General features: G+C 34.4%; 1 protein-coding gene and 1 non-coding gene across 4 annotated transcripts in view; one reads left to right on the top strand and one right to left on the bottom strand.

Moving 5' to 3' along the window:
• Nucleotides 1-22405, top strand: part of LOC124530890 (zinc finger protein ush) — a 223941-nt gene that overhangs the window by 162672 nt on the left and 38864 nt on the right. The gene's annotated exons all lie outside the window — the stretch shown is intronic.
• Nucleotides 19316-19389, bottom strand: Trnai-aau. Its single transcript has one exon. It is a non-coding gene; the product is annotated as a tRNA-Ile (tRNA).

Below are 22405 nucleotides of genomic sequence, written 5' to 3'. Positions count from 1 at the left end.
TCCTTATTATATATAAGTTATCTGCTAGTGAAGTCCCGTAAAAATCCAGCCGTTCCAGAGATTAGTCGGACCTAACAGACAGACAGATAAAAATTGTAAAAAATGTTATTATGGTATATGTACCGTGTTTAGGTACATACATATGCATTGAGTAAAAATGGGCTATTTTAATGTTACACTCAGATACTCCAATTTTATTATATGTAATGTATAGATTAGAGATAGATAGACTTGATATTATAAACGCTAACATTTGTGTGTGTGTGTGTGTGTGTGTGTGTGTGTGAGTGTGTGTGTGGCCATTACTCATTCAATTCTGAAAGGATTTGTTTCTTACTTATATACTTGTAGGTCCAAGTGTCTTGGGTTCAGACTCGTCGAAAATTTTGTTTCATAAAAAAACACAAATCAACTGATCTGCAACTGATCTCTTTGCAGACATAACAGATTAATTCTTTCATTATCTGGATTAAATAAAAATCTAGATCTTGTGCTAATTAATTAAATAACATTTAAGGATGCTAAGATATAATATAATTAAAATGTCAAATGTTATTTTTTGTCGTCTTAATCTTATTCAGATGCGTATCTCCCGAGCGATCAGAGTATCATTGAAAAAGGTTTTTCTGACTAATCTCGTATATCTACCATGTAGATTTTGATAAATTGATTGCAATTTATATTATTAGTTTGTTTAACGACTTTTTGCGTTTATTTCCTTTCGAGATAACGTTCGTCAAACGGTTTTAAATCGTACAATGTTGTATTATTATTAATCAGGCTTCATTTATTTGTCGAGGAATTCTCGACACGTTTCGGGCAGACATCCTCGTTTTAATACAGTGACGATATACGGAATACTCGTGAAGATATAAACAAAAAATGAGCAAACTTTCTAATCTTCTTTGTTTGTTTTTAAGTGATATATGTAGGCGGTAGGCAACTTTGCCTCTTGACGGTAAGGGGGCCCCCCTATCCGTAGACATTGGCGCTGTTAAAAAATATTAACCATTCCTTACATCACCGATGCGCTCTCGCCTTGGGAACTGAGATGTTATGTACTTTGTGCTTTTAGTTAGCACAATCTTCAAACCGGAACACGACAATGCTGTGTCTTTTGTTGTTTGATGGTAGAAAACCGGATGAGTACTACCTACCCAGGTGGAAATGTACGAAGCCTTAGACCAAGTTCTTTGTTGAGAATCAATATATACTGAAACTAGCCGTTCTTTCGTTTTCATAAGTATTTTTTTACAATTACATAAATATGTGCAACATAAATACCATTGTACATATATAAAACTACATATATACGTAACGTTGTCTATCTCGATCACATATCTTAGCAGCTAATTGGGTGTATGAAATGCTTTCTAACGTACAGACACTCACATTTATAACATTGGTCATAGCAAAGGAAAATATTATTGCTCGGCTGACCTACACCGCGGGTAATGATGTCTCCGCTATCTCGAATTCTTCTCCGAGGGACAAGAAAGTATCAAATATTAGCCGTCGAACACACCTGAAGGCAGACAGACTGGCATGTGTGCGAGAACTCCCAACGTATAAGGAACAACATCCTATACCACACAAAAACACGCTCAGCAACATACCACCGTATTCCGAACGCGTAAGGCTAAAAATCGAATAAATTAAATTTAAAAAACTGCATAACTAAATTTGCAACGGTGTGCGAGATAAAATCATTCGTACGTTAGCAAGAAACACATTTCAACAGAAACATGGTCGATGTTGGGTCCGAATCGAAACAAAGCGTTGTGACATCGAGATAAGAATCGATTGGCTCGCGAAACGTCGCACCAAAACGGGCCGAACAAATTATCGATTCATAAAAACATCGATTTTAAAATATTACCGAGCAGCTCCCGCGTCATTGTTGAATATTTGATAGGGTGGCCAGTTATGTCCGTAAAAACCTTTTAAAGTCCTCCGAAGTGATGGCCCGAAGAATTCCTGACCGATCGTGAATAGATCCACACCAGCTCTCCGGGTTATGAAGGGACAGATATGTTGCGGTTTTTTTCTTTATCTCGAATAGGAGGGGAATACTTTTGGCAGCGTTTAAAACTCGTTTAGCTTTAAGGGTTATATGAAATAAAATCATTATATTGCATTTTTTCATATACATATATTTATTTTATAGATGTATTACTATGAAAAGTCGTTTTAATACATTCGAATTTGCTTTTATTTAAAATTGTAAATCACTGGTCAAAACACGATTTAAATATTTTTTGGGACCATATAAATGTTTCATTTATTTTACGGCCTGCTTTCAAACTTGCTTTCTTAATTAGGAGGCTATTGCCGTCATGAAGTAACTTTGATTACAATAAATTTGTATTACAAAACGTTATCAAACTAAAAACTAAAGGTTTTAAAACTTCCATACTTTTTACTTTTGTAGTTCATCATCCATGCTACCGGTTGTCAAAAAACATTCTAACGTCATATAATCCTTCCAGGAACACAAAAAAGCGTTTAAAACTTTAAATTTTATATCTCGAGATGATTATCTATATATTGGAATATCTGCGTCAAGCTATATCTTAGCTAACTATAATAAAAATAATAATTTACCATCCTTAATATTAATTTTATAATTTACAATACATATAGATACAATACATATGGTCTAGACCATTGTCATTGTATGAAAAAATGGATTTTTAAACATCATGAGAATTTCTGCACATTTCTATGTTCGATGAAATTCTGCCTCGTTTGTATTCACCAACCTACTTTGGGGCAGCGTGGGCTTCTCCTTCTCTATAAAACAAGAGCAGAGCTAAACTTAGCAGCGACTTATATGCTACTTACATTACAAACCCATTTTCAAGCCAAAGTTGGTTAGAACAGGACATACTATAAAAATGGACACCCAATCGCTAAAAGAAGCTACCAAATACATTACAAACACTTCTTCCCATAGTCAAAATCGGTTAGGACAGGACATACCTACAACAATCATGGAAACATGGCTACCCTGTCGCTAAAAGAAGCTACCAAATACTTACATTAAAAACACCTCTTGTCTTAGTCAGAGTCGGTGAAACAGGACATACAATAATCATAGCCACCCTGTTGCAAAGAAAAGCTACCAAATACTTACATTACAAACACCTCTTCCCTTAGTCAAAATCGGTTAGGACAGGACATACTATAATCATGGCCACCCAGTCGCTAAAAGAAGCTATCAAATACTTACATTACAGACACCTCTTCCCTTAGTCAGAGTCGGTGAAACAGGACATACTATAAACATGGCCACCCTGTCGCAAAGAAAAGCTATCAAATACCAAACACATTTTCCCTTAGTTACAGTCGGTTAAACAGGACATGCAACAACCATGGCCACCCTGTCGCGAAGGAGCTATCAGAGATAACTCATACATCATACGATATCGCGCGATCGTCTCGTCGTCGCACAGAGCGAGATTTTGTCGCGATTCAAAGCCCATCGTAATTTATTCAACTCGCCTCGTATCATAATTGTCGTGTATTTATATCACGAGACATTCATCACTCTTGTCCCGTACCGAGTTTACTTATTTTCGGTTATTCGATAAATTACTGGAATCCAGTCAGATATCGTATATTTTATGCCGTTTTTGTATAGCTTATAAATAAATATTAAACAACGTCATATACTCTGATCTCAGTGTAAGTAGCCAAAGCACTTGTGTTGTGAAATATCAGAAGTAACGACGGTACCACGAACAGCCAGATCCAAGACAACATAGAAAACTAATGAACTTTTTCTTCATCGAATCGACCGGGAATCGAACCCGGAATTAGAGTTGCGTGACACATAAAACCGATATAAACACTACTCGACCATGAAGGTCGTCAAATAGATTGAGACTTTTTTTGTCATGCGCTAAAACGACGCCAATATATTTAAATTTAACAGTGTAGGTATACTAATATCATTTTTAATGCGAAAGTAACTATGTGTTACGTCTTTACGGTTGAACCGCTAAACCAATTGGCATGAAGCTTACTATGGGGATAGTTTAAGTACCGGGGAAATTCATACATACATACTTTTTTACTCGTCGAAGAGAAACTATAATTTCAAATATATGCTGTTGAAATAGAACAGTCTATATAATAATAACTTTCGACACAAGACTTAAGCTGTAAGGGTACAGATTAAATATATAACAATTATAATTAAGAAAAACGCACTCTACTAAAGTAGCTTTTAGACGAAACATAAACTTAAAAGACGTGCACGTGACAGCCACTTTAAGGAGAAATCACACTTATCTCTAAGAGCTTAAGTTTTATTCTGTAATTGAAAAAAAAATGCGAGAATACCGTGTCAGCGATCACGATTCGCGCGGGGTGGTCATCGATGCAGCGACGTGATTGTGACCGCGCGCGACATTCACAACGACACGTCATGACGTCACAGCGCACTGTGTCACGTTGCGAGCGCGCCGTGTAACCGAGATGATTTATTTATCAGCTAGCGAACCGCCCGGCTTCGCACGGGTGCTATACTTATACTTAGTATAATAAACTTTTTCTTGTTTCTTTACTTCACTGTCCATCTATTATATGCAAAAACTTTCCTCTCGAATCACTGTATCTATTAAAAAAACACATCGAAATCCGTTGCGTAATTTGAAAGATCTAAGCATACATAGGCACAGACAGCGGTAAGCGACTTTGTTTTATACTATGTAATGAAATATAATGACAATATAGTAGTCTTTGTTATGGACATGTAAATGTAATTGTATTTAGTGGATTAAGTATTTTACCTACATTAGAAAAAAAAACAACATGCCAAAATGTTTGACATACGAGTCATAAAAATATATTTAAGTGCGAGTATCCGAACGAAAGAATACTTGCAATTTTGATTGAATAATTATTGATTTAAGCACAGATAATATAAGAAAATGCAAAGTCAAACTTAGATCTCGTGAAAATAGTATACAGCATAGTATTAATTGCATCAGGAAGTCGATGGAAGTCGCATCAAGGTACAAAGCAGCTGTTAGTATCATGAAGTGCAGCCGAGTGCAATGATACCACACCCCATTACACCAAGCCAACGCAGGTGGGAAAACTTGGTGAAAATACTTTACGGAGTATTAGTCGAAGTCTTCACATTCTAGTTTACGGAAACCCAGCTATTAATCTTAGTCAAACTCATTACCTATTAATTTACGTCCTAAATAAATTCGTAATGCGTTACTAATTTAGTTATAATTGAATATTCTTAGAAATCGTAATAACATGCTACGCGTTGTTATGGGTGGAATAGGCATTTTTTTCGAAATATTGAATTCTTACAGTTACATAAATTTAATGTTAAGAAGACATTAGTTATTTGGAAGGAAGGACGATGAGCGTAGACTTTCTGGTCTTTTTCCTAATTAAATATAAAATTTAATTATATTTTGTCCTGCATAATAACTTCATGAGTTACAAATGCTATTTACACCCAACTGGTAAAGAATTACAATACATAAATATCTATTTATAAAATAAAAAAGTACCAATTTATTTATGATAAATAGATTATTTTGACATTACAACTCTTCCAAAATCAAAATCGCTTCAAAAATTAAAAAAGGTTTTATTTCTTTTTTTTAAATATATGCAAACTCTTTTGACACTGATAGCGTATTCAATTTCATCGTAACACTGCATCTTTAAGAGGTCAGAGTTTAAAACGTACACAGTGGCCAAACAGAGGAGGCGAGGGGTTAGTCAACAGAGCGTTATCACGGCGGGAGATAGAAGCGTGCGCGCTCCTGATAAGGCGACCCCACCTATCGTATATTTCACACCGCAAGCTCGCTTGCCTTGAGTTATAGGCGATAGAGAACTCTGTACGACCTAGGATTATAAACTGTTAAATTGACGGGTTATTTCCTGGCGCTGTCTTTACTTTGCGCTGTTTAATAATAATAATCTTGACTTACAAAATATAAGAAACGTTAGTCAAAGCCTGAACGGTATTATTAAACAACGCAGTAAGTGCCCAATATCAATCATTGGATTTAAGTATCTGATGAAAATACTCAATCACCCCTCATTCCACTCAGTAATAAAAACTAAAAATCTAAAAACATGAATATATAAACAATAAAAAATAACTAGCGAACTAAGCTAACACTGACTTTGCAAGTTTGTAGTTTATTAATAAAAAATATATATGATATAAATATAATGTGTAGGCTACATCGCTCTGGAATAATATAGATTTCTTGTGCTTTTGAAAGTCGGATCTCTAGTTTCCGAGTTTAGCCTTCGTACAAACAAATAAACTTTACTGTGTTTATAATATTATTATAGATTATTGAATTATTATAAGTACAACATTGTTTGTATAATTAAATAACTTAATCGTAATTCCTTATATACAGCTGTTATTTATTTTAAGTGAAGTAGACAATTAAATGGATATTTTGTAATACCTCTACTTCTAGTCTGACACAACAATCAAACACCACAGATAATTAATTTGGTTTTACCAACTTTCATCAACCCACTGAGCTTATATTTTGGACCAATACGCGTTAGACGACTAATAAAACGATTTAATATCCACTTTCAAACTGTATCGTGTATATCTCGTAAAGATTGTGTTCATAAATATAAATGTTTATAATTAAAAATGTTGTTTGTGCAATGAGAAATGTCATGGCTTTCCGAAAATGTTCTGGAGATACATCAATGATAAGAAGTAGAGATGAGAGAAAGTAATAAATTGCTGTTGCTTATCGTATTATGTGAGGCTAGTTGTCGCCTGCGGCTTCGCTCGTGTTTTAGGGAGTTGGTTGTCATGTGTTAGGCAACAAGGTACCCTATGTCCTTGCCTGTAGTTCAAGTCTGCTTCATACCAAATTTCGTCCAAATCGGTTTAGTTGTTTGGCAGTGAAAGAGCGACAGTCAGACAGAGTACTTTCACGCTGTGCTTACCTGCTACGCTGTTCAAATTTAGGTTTTAATCAATCACATCATGACCTAAGAGTTCCCATACGATATAATTTGTAAACAGAAAATACATTATTTGCCGTGCCGCATCTTTTAAGGATTGGTTTCTTGTTAATGTACGAAATATACATAGCAATAATTTTTTTCTTATTTGAACCCTTTACAAAACATTGTTAAGGTGTACATAATTTAATGATAATTTCGTTTTAGAATAAAAAGAAAGTACCGAGCTGTTATCGATTAAATGCAGTAGAATATAAATTACGAGTTGATGCCAGTTTTAAATATATAATATATTGATAATAATACATTGATTTTGATATTTTTATATCTAGATGCTACATATCCACGCATCTCGTTTCATTTTGTAGTCGTTCTATCAGAGTAACGCCAGCGGTGCCTTATCACGGCGCGGCACTCGCCTATCAGCTCGGCGCCAGGCTGCGGGCTTTCAACAAATATAGTGTCGATATTAGCTTCATAAACACTTAGTGTTTCAAACTCGCCTTTACATTTGATATATTACCTTAAATAGATATTTATAGCTCGTCGTTATCGTTATTATTCGTTTTTTAAAATGTACCTGGAAAACATTTGTTTGTGAAAGAGATTGCCTTTACACACACAAATGCAATGAAATAAATTAAAAACTTTTTTTTTGACAAGTAATTTCATATTCATTAAAACAAAATAAACTGGAGGTATGAGGAACATATTGTGAGGTCTTGAGCATGAATGTGGATAGGAAGAGGACATTCTATGAAACGATGATTGTGTGAAAGACGACATGGCTGGAAAGCATAATACTTGTGTAATGACGTCAGATAGTGATGTGTGGAAGAAGAAGACATGCTGCGCCGACCAGAAGTAAATTGGGATAAAGCATAATGATGATGATAAAAAAATAACAAAAAATGAATTTATGTTTTATATGGAACCGTACGTAATAGAAAAATCGACAGATGTGATGAGAGGGGAGAGGTCACCTGGAGGGGGTATAGAGCTTTTCCTTACACCATCGGCATCAAATGTAAGCCAAGTAAAAAATATATATAGTTCCAAAATCAATAAAAAGTTTAATTTAAATTTATAAAATATAAGGTTTTTTTCAAGACTTAATCAGTGTCAATATTTTACCCGTCAATCCCTTAATTCGTATCCCTATACACTCAGGGCGGAGGCTGTAGAAATGCCAAACTTCATAACAATCGATTCATTCGCTTAGTCACGATGAAGTAACATACAGACACTATATATAATATTAGTATATGTCTATAAATAAAACTCGATAAAGATATTTAAAATAACTTTAATATGACACATTTCATGCAGTATATAAAGAATTGACACATTTATAACACATTAAAAACGTATCGTAAAACACGGACAGTAATAAATATTATAAATTTACAATGTAATCGTTGAAATTTGTAAAACGCTGTGTTTACACGTGGCTCTTGTAATGCTCTACAGTACGACACAACTTAGATGTAGCATCGGACAAACTCGTAAAACCGATCACATCCGAATTAAGTACGCTATCCCAAATCATCAATATTTATTTCTCATGTGAATATGACCTTTACACAAACGTAATAACTTGTAATATAATATATTCGTCAATTTGACACGTTGATTTATATACAAGCACTTGCTTTCTCGGGTTGAACTGACGCGGGAATCTATAGCGTCGAATGGCGCGATAGGGAGCTATTTCTATTGGTTGTGTGAATCGGCAGTAATCGGTTTTATTGAATTTGCCGATGCTACATCTAAGTTGTGTCGCACTGTATGTGTGTACATCGCTTAAGCGACGTTCATAGCGCTGTATCGCTCGCTCGGCGCCCACACATTGTCTTTACGCTATCGCTGCAGCAAGTTCTGTTTGGGCGTTGTTGCTAAAATATCTCTTTTTTCCCTGCAATCCGCTTTGTATACGTATCTGTTCGATCTTGTTGCTTGTTGATATTTAAAACGCTGTCTGCTTCAAAAATCGCGTCGAGGTGTCTGAATGTTATATACTAATGTATGCAGCATGTTCTTTTATAGAAACAAAAATGTAATAGCGCGCTAATCAAACGTCGCTTCGTGAGGTACAGATTAATTATACACATGTGCCAGAATTTCATGCAATTAGATTATTTATAAACATAAATTAGGCCCATGAAAATGGTCATTAAATCAGCGGTGATAGCTCAGGTTCCAAACCACATAATTAGGTCATGCTTTTTAGCAAAATAAAACGTTAATCGCTATACATTTTAGGGATGGACAAGTAATTTATTATTTAAAATGACATTCCAAACTTGATAATATAAGAAATGACGCCATATATAAACTGTATAATCAAACATCCCCTTAGTTAAGATATTCGTTAAATAGATTTCAATCAAAACATGGCCGTATCTTTAACGAACATCCATCTGTAATACAAAATCCGAGTCCCCAGACTAGAGCGAGTTTGCAACACGTTGCTCCAAGTCGGTGATGTAAAGACGCTTATCGAGTCGAAGCGCCCGGGAGATTCGGCGCGGGGCGATAGGCGAGTGTTCGCGCGCGATAAGGTCCCGTCGCTGCAGCGCCGTATCACGCCCGCCCAGCTATCACGCTAGCCACTATCACGCCCGCCCAGTGTCATATCACGCCTCTATCACACCGAGAATGTGATTTATGCATTTTTACTCGAGTTCTACGTTCTTTTAAACGTATCCGTTGTTTGAAACCGCTTTTCTGGGTGCTTTCGATGTTTTTAACGTGTTGGATTTTGTTTTAAATACGTTTTAAGATTTAATAATACTTCCTCACTAAAACGCCCACACCACAGCCAGCGAATGTTGAACTGAAACCGGACTTAGATCGTCGATGGACCAGAGTCATGAAATGCTTATTATGGCTGCTCCAAGAATCTACGCTTACATCTCAATTGTAAAACAATGTTATCTGTCGGAATGAAACTTACTCTTCAATTGTTTATTCGAAAATCAACTTTAGTTGAACTATATTAAGCTCGAGATCACATGTACTTATTTTTTCATCGTACCCACACAGAGCGCTCAAAAAATCACAATCGCAACAATTTGCGCAATTAATTTTCAACTTTATTGCTTTGTGTATACAATTGAAGATCGTTTAGTGCTGTTTGAAAGGTTATTTATTAGGTTAAGGGTGGTATAACGCCTCCACAGGCCCGTAGGTCTGAACGCTGGCAGATAGTATCGATACGAAGCTAACTAAATACGTGCAAACTTGCCTTCGGGCTCCGGCATTGTGTGGCCGAACTTCTCACTAACATCGCTTGATCGATGAGCCTTATAAAGTCTACAAAAAGTCTATGGAGCAAAACATGCAAGATCATTGAACGGTTGATAAATTTACAGATAAGTATTATTATCATAGACTTTTACAGTAATTCAATTTAGATAATGTTACACTATTCTTTTGTTAAATTTTACTAGCTCTTGTTTCACATAATTTTTAAATATGTGTGTATATGCACATTCATTCTTTAATAAGACAGTAGGAACTAGTATACTTAGTAAATTTGATACATTTAAACAATGAAAATAGGTCAGTTTTTAAAAAGGTTTTATATATTTAGATCGAATGCGTACGTCACAAACTTCCTTTCTTTTTTCAGTCGTAGTCCTTTAACAAAACACAATGACGCAATATCAATAAATTTAACTATTTTAATCTGTATTATTTCGCTACAGACGAAACAAAAGCAGAACAAAGGCCCGCCACTATTTCCTTGATCTTACGAAAGGCAAGTAAAGTATCGCATCCCGCGGGTGCATTGATGTTGAATATTGTCACAATTGCCGGCGCAGATAAGGGAACTAGCATTATACGCGATAATGGAAATCGTCGTTAGTTTCAAAATAATTCCAAAGTATTTTTGTTGGGAAATGTTTTTTAATCTACGTAGCTTCTTGTTATTCTAATCGTTTTAATTTTTATTAAATAACACCTCCGCTACATGTGTGACTCTGTTACGTGGGTCGTAACTGGGATATTAAATCTGTACTAATAAATATAATTTTACTTGTAATGACGGAAAAGTACTAAGGTATAAACGTAAGACTTATCCTAGAAGATGTAGCTCGTTTTCCAGGAGTATTTGGTACATTGTGATATAAAAATATAACGATTTGGACTTCGATAGTTCACGTGACATATCTTGTTTCTGTCAATTGTTTCTCACGTTGGATTAGAAGATATTACGATTAAAAAAGTAAACTCTTCGACTCCAGAAGTGTCGAGAATGTGAACTCTTCGATTCCTTTTATTTATTTATTTAAACTTTATTGCACAACTATTTAACAAAAAATAAATTGAGCAAAAGGCGGGCTTAAAGCTATATAGCCTAATCTACCAGCCAACCTTAGCACATGCAAGAAAGAGCGTAACGTAGATGCATAAAGCCATCCTTATATTATATTTCCTTATATTATATTTTTACAGACATAAAGGGACATAAATTATTAAACGTGATGAATCATTTCAGAAACATAAATAATCCCTGTGTATATATATATTCACGTGTCAAATTCAATAAGCATTATTAAAAATTCAACAACTTAAGTTTAATAAAATACTTTAATAATACTACTTTTGATTATTACGCTATATTTAGTACCTACCATTGAATTTGCGGATAGCATCGATTATGATAAAGAAGCAACTACTTGTAAATTACAGACTGAAGATTAAACATGGAAAAGTTTGTAAAATATAACTATTATTTTATTTTATTTTTTTATTATATAAACTATGTGCTCATACGTCGTATTAAAAAAACTCTCTGGGTTTTATACATTTATTTTTTTATACAGCGCCTTTATATCTAATTTGGAGACTTTAAGACGGATACACGATAGACACACAAATGAAGATTCGGTCACACTTTGAATCGGAATTCATATTATCGCTTTGTTTAGAAAACAAATGACAGTCAGCTAAGATCAAATCAAGAACCACAGATAGACGAGAAAGTCATAATATCATCCTCCTATCTTATCCCAATTCTATTTGGGGTCGGCGCAGCATGTCTCCTTCCATACTTCTCTGTCGAACGTCATCGCATCGCACTTCGCATTGAACATTCTTTCTAACCATATTGTTATTTATACTATTGCTTAATTGTTAATTTTTTATCTAATTTAGTTCCAGTAGTATATAAGCATAAAACTGTAATAGATATATGTAAGTGTTCTGTTGTTGGTGAACAAATAAATAAATAAAAAAATCTTCTTTCAAACAATCCATCCATAGTTTCTCTGGTTGTCCTCTACCTCTATGTCCATCCACATTAGCTCAAGACCTTCCTTACAACATTGTCCTCATTCCTCCTCATAATATGACGACCTCCGTGGTCGAGTGGTGTGTACGCCGATTTTCATGGTTACGCCACTCCGAGGTCCCGGTTTCGATTCCCGGCCGAGTCGATGTAGATTACCTCTAGTAGTAGTACTAGTAGTACTAGTTACTTCTGATTTTCCATAACACAAGTGCCTCAGCTACTTACATTGGGATCAGAGTAATGTATATGTACATGTTGTCTCATATTTATAAAAAAAAATGTAATAAGAACAATATCCATATTTAAATTCGCTTGAAAATGGAATTTAACTTTTCTGAAAGCGCTGTTTACTGTGTTTTACGCGCTCACATCATTTTAACTGCTCGTTTATCACATACGTTTTGTTTTCTTATCACAGTTGTTACATACTACCATTTAGTACCGCGAAAATAACTAATAATTCTTTGTATTAGTTTGTTTGGTCGACACGGATTTAGGGAACGTAGATGTTTTTAATTCACTGGAAACGGCTCTCGTTTGTCTGATATAACTTCGAATCTAAAATGTTTTGCAATCTAGAATTTTATTAGTTGAATTTTAAATGTCTTGCGCATGGATGTGGATGGACGTAGAGGTAGAGAACGACCAAGGAAACGATAGATGGATTGAAAGACGATATGGCTAGACAGAATGTTCCTTGTGAGATGACGTCTGACAGAGAAGTATGGAAGGACAAGACATGCTGTGCCGACCCCAAATAAAATTGTAAGGGAAGGAGGACATGAGTTCATTTTTTTTTAAATTAATTAATACATTTACTGTTATGTATTCAATATAATCCCTTAACAATGAAATTAGTCGATTGAAAGAAAAATAAAAAGCAACAAAGATTTACATATTAAAGTAACAAATATAAGGTAAAATTCCGAGCTAAGTAGTTCGAGTCTATACACAAGTAGGTATCAAAAAGCACGCACTAGCAGCTCATCCAGCTGCGCTACATCCAGCTGTTACGTGCCGTATCTCGCGGCGCCCTCACGCGGCGCTAACGATTTATTTAGCGACTGTGTAACGACGTTTGCACGGCCAACGCCACACGTCAACGTTTTAGTTCCGTTTTTATCGCGTTGATAACTTAGATTCGGTGATATTTTTTTACGAATATCGTAAAGTATATTAGGGTACAGAATACTCACAGTTTATAGAATTGTCAGCTTGAACTTAATCGCAGATCCAGATGTCCTGAATACAAAATTTAGGTCAGAACAATATAAAGTTAACATAGTCAAACGGCTTGCTACATCTATTTTTTATTACTTATTACGTTTTACAGTGAAAGAAACAACACAAGAATTTTTAAATACCTAATAAATGGGTCAAAACTTATTTAAATATCACGTATGTACAGACTGGAGCAGCTTGGTGAAATATGCTTCAAATCCACAAATAGGAAGCATTGACCCAGCTCTGGGATATTTGCAAGCTTAATCTATTTATGTAATCGGAAACCTCAGAAACACCTACAAACTTGAAATTTGGCAGATGGGTTCCTTACAGGTTAAAGACATCCGCTAAGAATTAATTTTACAAGATTACAAGATTCTATCCCTAAGGGATAAAACGGGGGTTGTAAGTTTGTGTTTTATAAATCGCGCGGGCTAAGTCACACGTTCATCAAGTATTTTAAACACTTAATAAAACATGGCCTATATGACATTTCGGACTCGATTACTAAAATTGATACACTTTTGTTCCACTTAATAAGTGGTTTTAATGCATCCTTAAAAGTGATTAAGTAATAATGTTCAGTTTTTAGACTCGTAAAACTAAAACGACTGGTTTATAGGCGTTGTTTTATAACCTCCCCATATATGTTAACACTTAGCGCATTATCTTCGTCTATATTATTTTTAATATAGGTTTTTATATAAAAGGTTCCTCTCTATTGTTTCAAGTGTTTGAATCTCAGGCTTGATATCATCCTACGCGAATATTTTGGCCTTGTAAGAATTGTTAATTAATTGTAATTTATTGTTATTGTTCCTGCACCAACATTTTAATGGCGTCGACGATATTCCAGGTGTCCATTGTTGTTTTTTCACATGTAATCACAATGAAGACTGACATTAAAAATCATCATTTAATATTTCTTCCTCTGTTGAAAATATAGTTAAAATAAATAGTGATTGATTGTCGTTATTTAGTTACGATTGACCTGACCTTTTAATTTATTACCTTTATTTATACCTTATTTAGGAGTAAGGCTTTATGTAAGCCCGTCTGGATAGGTACCACCCACTCATCAGATATTCTATCGCTAAACAACAGTACTCAGTGTTGTTGTATTCCCGTTTGAAGGGTGAGTGAGCCAGAGTAACTACAGGCACAAGAAATACCATCTTAGTTCCAAAGCTTGGTGATGCATTGGTGATGTAAGGAATGGTTAATGTTTCTTTTTATATCTATAGGCGGTAGGGACCACTTACCAACAGGTAGCTCATATACTCGTCCGCCAGCCTATGCTATAAAAAAAACCTTGAATAATATTTTATGTTTTATTTGACTTCTATAACAAATTAACCGGCCTTTCAAATAAGAAATCACCCTTTAAACGGAACGAACAAAGCATTTAACACTCCGTCCAACTATCGCCCCGATGGTATCAACCCCTAATTAAATACAGGGTATCGACGGTAGACGCCCGCTAATGGACTACAGTAACGCTTTCCTTCACTTAGCTAAGTCGTTTAACCTCATAAAATTTGTCTCAACTAATCAACGCTAAGTTGAATAACTTAACTAAATAATTAAATTAATTTTTAATTATTTTATTTATATTCAGTTCATTTAAATATTTATAAAATATAATCGATAATAGCAGTACACTATGGTCTAAAATGTATAATAAGTTATGAAAAATATAAGTTAGCAAATATCAATCAAAGAATAATATATATTATGTTTTAACTTTCAACAATAAAGCGTAATCTATTAAATGAAATCTGAAAACCCTTACCCGATACCCAATAAATGAACAACAGATTTACGATCTACCGGCGATCTAAGCTATCACAATGTCGGGGAAGCGGCCGCCTCTAACGGCGTCGTTACGGCCGCTAACGCCGGCTAACGGCTGTTAACGCCGGCTATCAGCGATAGAGGGCGGGCGGAAGGCCACCTGCGGCTAAAGTCCCGCCCGCCTTAATGCATCCGCACTTATTTATTCCCGAGTTACGGCCTGATATGTTTCCTGATGGTTATCTGAAGGGACATATTCAAACGAAAAACAGGACATCGACTTCCGCCGTTTTATTGAACGGATCGGCGTTTTAACGTCCCAAATGGTTATTAAAAGCGTTCACTTTTATATTTTAAAATATATATATGTCAAATTGCTAAAGCATACTTAACATTAAAATAAATATAAAATATATACAATACTTAATTACTTTGCGTCTTGATCAGGTCGGTCTGGGTAGGTGCCTTCCATGGATAATACATACATATTACCGCCAAAGAGAAATCTATAGACGAAGGTAATCTTACGATAAGATGGTCCAACTATTTATATATTTATAATAATCGCTGCAAAATCAATATTAAATAATCAACCCTTAACAATCTACGTGATTATGATAATAAAATTCCGATATTGTGTGTCTGTTATATAATATTTTATGAATGTATCGTCTAGCCTGTTCGATTTTACAAAACTCATTTGAGTTTAGATTCAGAAATGATAAACGGAGCAGTAATTGCTTTTTGTGTATCCATTTTTATTAAGAAACATCGTTAAAGTACTTTACAGACATACGATAAAATGTCTTATGAACATGCTGATAAGTAATATATTTCTATATTAACTAAAACAGACAACAAACAACAACAACAGCCTATAAATTTCCCACTGATGAGCTAAGGCCTTCTCTACTTTAGAGGAGGAGGATTGGAAAATATTCTAACACGCTGTTCCAATGCGGGTTGGTGCAATACACATGTGGCTGAATTACGATGAAACTGGACACTTTCCTCACGATGTTTTCCTTCACCGCCGAGCACGAGATGAATTATAATCACAAAATAAGCACATGAATATTAAGTTGTGCTTGCCAGGGTTTGAACCCGCAATCATCGTTTAAGATGCACGCGTTTAATCACTTGGCCATATCGAATAAAACAGACACACATTAAATTTCATAAGACCATGAAATTTTGAAAATGGAATATACTTCCAAAATAGTAGACATGAGATACAATAGTTTCGATTAACATAGGCATATCCGTTTAAATTAGTTGCTTTTCGTAGATATAGAGCAAGATACTCCGTTGTCTGTGTGTGGAGACCTTTAACGTCCGACAACGTGAAACAAATTGCCACAACAAATCATCGTAATGGATATTTGTGGGCGAATTCTGCTGTGGAAGGTTGCGATTTTGGAGATTATATCAATTTTTACCAGTTATTGTCTAGCAATTATTATTTATAACATATTTCGAGAGTAATCTTAATGCAATCTGTGTTCTTGAATTAAGTAACGGCCTATTTCCTCGTAGATGCTCGTTAAAAAGAAAATAACCAGCTAAATCCTTTCGTTTAAGTACTGACTGGGTTTATTTAAAGTATAAAAAAGAAGCCGCTGTCCTATTTGGAGTTCAAGCTTGCTTCTTACTAAGTTTCATCAAATTCGGTTCAGAAGTTTGGTCGTGAAAGAGTAACAGACAAACAGAGTGACTTTCGTATTTATATTAGTATCGATTTCTTCTCTATTTCTGTTAAATTCCTTTATTCAATATAGAACTAATTTATTGATAGGCAGACATTATTGCTTCGAAAAATAAAATACCCTGACCTAAAAAGCACCGCCGAAAGAAACTAAGCTGGTTTTTTGACAATTTACTACTTACAAAAAAAATTCAATATGAAATAAAAATAAATACAATGATTATGTCCCATTCTTGAGCATAGATCCTCCTCTCCCGTACTTTTGAGAACAAGGCTTATTCTACATTGGTACAATTTGGATACAGATGTATCCTCATTGGTACATTATTGCTAAGTTGAATTAAACAGACGTCTGAACCCACAATCTTCGGTTCATTTTTTATCTTCGGCTAGTATCAAAAGAAATTGACACAAGGCTACCTCTATTATAAGAACTCAGTTTGAATAGATGTTTTAGCGTTAGAAACGAGATGGATCTCAAGGTGTGATGCCTAGAGGCACTAGGTCAGTAATGTTGGTGTTTTGAAAAGGCCTATTTTAGTACTTCAAATAGCTCAATATTAAAAGTATTAAGCTGTTGACTTTGACCTGGTATGAGAACTAAATCAGTAATAATTTCTCAGACAAATTTACTATCGTGATCAATTGCAATTGAAATATCAAGATCAAAACTTGACACTTTAGATAAACTGCATTGCCCTTTATCATTCTGTAGCACAAACTAATTTAACAATAAATACCTCTTTAATTATAATACCCAATTACATTAAAATAAATACACATATATCAAAAAATATGACGCTTTTTAATCCAAGAAACTTCATATTATTGGGTATGGTGTTCTTAGAGATTGAAAATTTTGCTGGTACAAATTGTTTCTCTTGGGACATGCCCATGTAACCATTTAACAACAATTCTACATTTAAACAATAAACTATATAGGGAGATTCAGTATTGATCACTCCTATGGACTAAGAAGTACCAATATATAACCTTAAGTATAGCAGAGAAAGCTGCTGAATATAAGTTTCCAAAGGGTAGTTTTGATAAGGGAATCAAATTTTACATAAATATTCGATATATTATTTACAATCGATAAATATTTGTCTCGCTCGTGCACCAGTTAACTTCCTCGCGTTATCTCCAACAAAAATACTCGCTAGCAGTTTATAGTTGGTTTTAGTTTAAAATTTCACCAGCGCGATACGGTCGTATCTCGCGAAGTTTTACTTTGTGCCCGCTTCCGAAGATACGCCGTGATATATTCGGAGGAGATAGTTGAGAAGTTAGTGCTATCCAAACGATTGTTTGAGACGTTTTAAATAAATATATTCTACTACATACTGGACATTGTTACCCAAAAACCGAATGATTGGCATTCTTTGAAAACCTTTACGTCATTAATTTAAAAAAAGAATTATTTCATAATGATTTATTCCAACTTGAGTTGTCACAGCTATATTCTAATTATATTACAAGTGAACATGCATGTAAATTTGCTACGATATTACGATGTGTGGAGTAATTTCAGTGTCAGTAGTTTGGGCATATTTAATCACAAAAAGGTACATCAGGTACATTGAAGAGTAATTGAAGGAAACTTTAGAAGTTCCACATTGATCTATCGTGATCTAGCAATTCTTTATTTTGTAATGCTTACTAAAATGTACATATTATAACCTCACCTTAACTATTTACTAACCCAATCACATACATGTGTTTTATTCCTTACATCGTTTAAACAAAAAAAAATGTGTTATACTCATCTGCTTGTCAATTGATTTCTTATTTTGCTTATATTTTGATTTATAGATATTGACGAGTTCAAAATTAGAAACAGTCTTCCACCGCCTACGTGTTTTAGATAACAGTTGATATAGATCGTTGATCAAGAAATAAAATGTCTCAATACTATTATCTTAAATTTTCAATACTGATACTTACGATTGACTGTTAGAAATAGACGACTTAACAAAAATCCCAGTCAATGAATGAACCAATGTGACGTTCACCTAATACAGTACAACAAACAGAAATACTTGCTCGAGTACTGAGCAAGTACGTGCTTTAAGACGGCAGCGATACGTGACGATAACAAGTTTGGACCTCCAATACAGTACTAACCGAACTCATTCCTGCGTCTGGTACAAGGATTGAGAATAAACGCCATCTTACAGATACATTAACGTGCTTACTTTAATTTCTTCATGAAATAATTCGATTCTACATATGTAATTTAATTAACTTTTGGCACCAACAACATTTGTTATTAATTAAAGTGTAAAATGAAATGCAAAATTATTATGTGGCCCATGAGGGGATCGAACCCGCGACCTTCGCGTTATTAGCACGACGCTCTAACCAACTGAGCTAATGGGCCTGATGTACGGACTGCAAAAAGAACAACCGTACTTTAAAAATCTTACGCTATTATATTTTTTTTATATTACGAATATGTAAAAATATATATAAAAATAACCTCGATCATATTATTTGTACATACAAACCATAAATATGCATATAGAGCCTTATCTAACAATCAAACATACAGTATACATTATACATATAAAAAAGGTTATACACAATTGCCAGTAATCGCTGTCACCAATAAATTAAGGCACGTTCCAAACATAGCAACTAATACGCTTTAGATGTTCTTCTAATTAAACTGTTATGTTAGTTGCACATCTAATGTCGCGGCAATGTCGCGCGAATGTTGCACGAATGTTGCAATGTTCACGATAAGATTGCACTTCGGAATTTGTGCATACATGAATACTTGAATGTTCTTAATGTTTTTGATAACGGCGTTTTGAAATATGAACACTTGGATATTGTTAACAAACGTACTGCGACCTCTTTGGTTATAAATTCTGTTGTTGCGTTTTAAATAAAGAACAATTACTTTAAAATCATTCGAATTATATAGATCTATATATCTCACAGCATGTACATTAAACAATACATAACTCAGTAAACAAATATTGATCATATATTTTAAAATGTTTTGAATATTTATACTATATTAGCTTTTATGTCAATACAAATAAAGATGTAATCCGCTTGCTTCTACGTCAGTTATCGGTATTATAAGTATGTATATTTATTATTAATTATCAACATTACGACATTCTCGTATAGCACCTAATGGTATCTGTTATCTGACGATTGCCGGTAACAGTGGAACATTCATTCCAGACTCCATCGCTATCGCGGGATAAGCTTAAAACATTCGGATAGCCGTGAGACAAATGAATCACTTTGCCATTATGGTATAAGGGCGAGTATCCACGGAGAGGTTTATCGCCGTGAGCGATATGCCATATTAATACCGTGATCTATCGGCGTTGATAATAACTTAGACTAGTATTAAATAATTAACGAACTCAGTACAAATATATCCAAATCACGTTGAGCGTGTATCTTTTTATTTAAACAAGAACTAGCTGTTACTCGCGGCTTTGCTCGCTTAGAATATGAATATATTTACAAATTAACTTAACATATTATGATGATGATTGGTATACAAACGAGTCTTACCTCTTTGTTTGCAAAAAAGTAACATATGTCGTGTCTCAGGCTCTAGACTATTTGTCTACCAAATATCATTTAAATCGTTCCAGTAGTTTAAGCGTGAAAGAGAGACAGATAGACAAACAAACAGAGTTACTTTCGCATTTATAATAATATTATAAATGCGAAAGTAGGATGTAATGACGTAAGGAGTATGGATAATTGACGTAAATTGTGTTAATTATAAACGCTGTTTGAAATGAAATTAAAATCATAATTCATTCAAGTAATTTTGTCATTTAAAAACGACAGTTCGTCGTCAGAAATTCAATAAATATTCTATTTAACAGATTCAAAGTCTGCATATTATGCTACACAAATATAGATAAATACGAAATCCACGCCAATTATCATCTACATATATTATCGAACGATAAAATTATAATCGATTTACAATATTTGTTTACATCGCACAATATAACGAGTAATAACGAAACAGCGATTAGCACAATTGAATTTATCGACATCGGGTCGCGCCGTATGCGGGCGGCCTTACCGCAAAGATTACGTCCTAACTGATACGGGGGAGTGCTTTCAGAGATAAGCCGGAGACAAAATCGGCGTATGATTCAAATTGCACGCGCTGTTTATCTCTCGTTAGGCATGTTTAAAGAAAATTAAACTGCATATCAACTACGATTCCGAGTTAATAATTTGAGGATTATTATGTTTTCGTTTCAGTTGAAGTGGGAACGTTTTAAGTGGTCCGCTGTTTGTTTAATGTTTGAAAGATTGCTTTTATATTGGTTCGATAATATACATATATCACGCTGTGATGTTTAGTCGTGGACGAGACACGTTGCTTCTTAAAACACCAAGTATTTAACAGTAGGATATATATATGATTTCCTATTTTTTATGAACGTATAAAAAATGTTTTTACCTTAGTGACAAGCCCAAGACAAGTGGAATATATTTCAAACCTTTTCCTCGAAAGGAGAGGAGTTTTAAGCCCAGCTGTGGGAAATTTACAGGCTGTTGTTATTGTTAGTGACAAGCCTGTCAACCAAATATCAAGACTGACAAAGATCAACAATTTCTCTAGCTGTATACTTTCAGTGCATGAGTGAATGTTAACTTGATGGTAAGGCTATGTAGATACCACTCCAAACAGCAATACTTAGTGATGTTACGCGTTTGAAGGGTGAGTGAGTGTCACAGCAAGCCCTCGCGTGTGACGTATTACTTTCCAGAGTATAAAATAAAAGTTATAATTAAAATAGAAAAGATTATACCTGAAAATAAATATCAATTCCACTATAAAGTTACGTGCATTAAATATCCACTTGCAACAAATGTCGGAAAAAAAAATGTCAACAGGTGAACATCAGCAAATCGAATCAATTCGCCATATTGCGGTGAAAAGAGCGCCCTTTTCAATTTATCACACAAACGCAGGCCTCGTGTATCCGTTTTTCAGCTCTCTCGTCTCTGAACTTCACGTTTTGACATGTCGTGTATTAAATACAATTATGTATTTTCAACCGACTTCAAAAAGGAGGAGGTTATCAATTCGTCTGTATTTTTTTTTTATGTTTGTTACCTCATAACTTTTTACTGGGTAGACCGATTTTGATAATTTTTTTTTTGTTTGAAAGGTAGTGCTTCCCGTGGGGTCCCATTATTTTTTTCCGATCATGGTATCCGTATGAAAACGACATAAGTCTTAAATTTGCATTATGTATATGCGCGACAAATAGGTGAATAACTTAAAATCACGTTAACCAATTTTGATGATTCTTTTTTTATTATAAAGGATATACTTTAAGGGTAGTTTGGTGAAAGTTCAGTCAGGTTCTGAGCACAGGATCCATGACAAATTA

This window comes from Vanessa cardui, chromosome 7, assembly GCF_905220365.1.
Source record: "Vanessa cardui chromosome 7, ilVanCard2.1, whole genome shotgun sequence".
In the NCBI taxonomy this organism is placed as follows: Eukaryota; Metazoa; Arthropoda; class Insecta; order Lepidoptera; family Nymphalidae; genus Vanessa; species Vanessa cardui.
The sequence above is the reverse complement of the archived record's forward strand: the minus strand, read 5'-3'. Positions and strand labels throughout refer to the sequence as shown.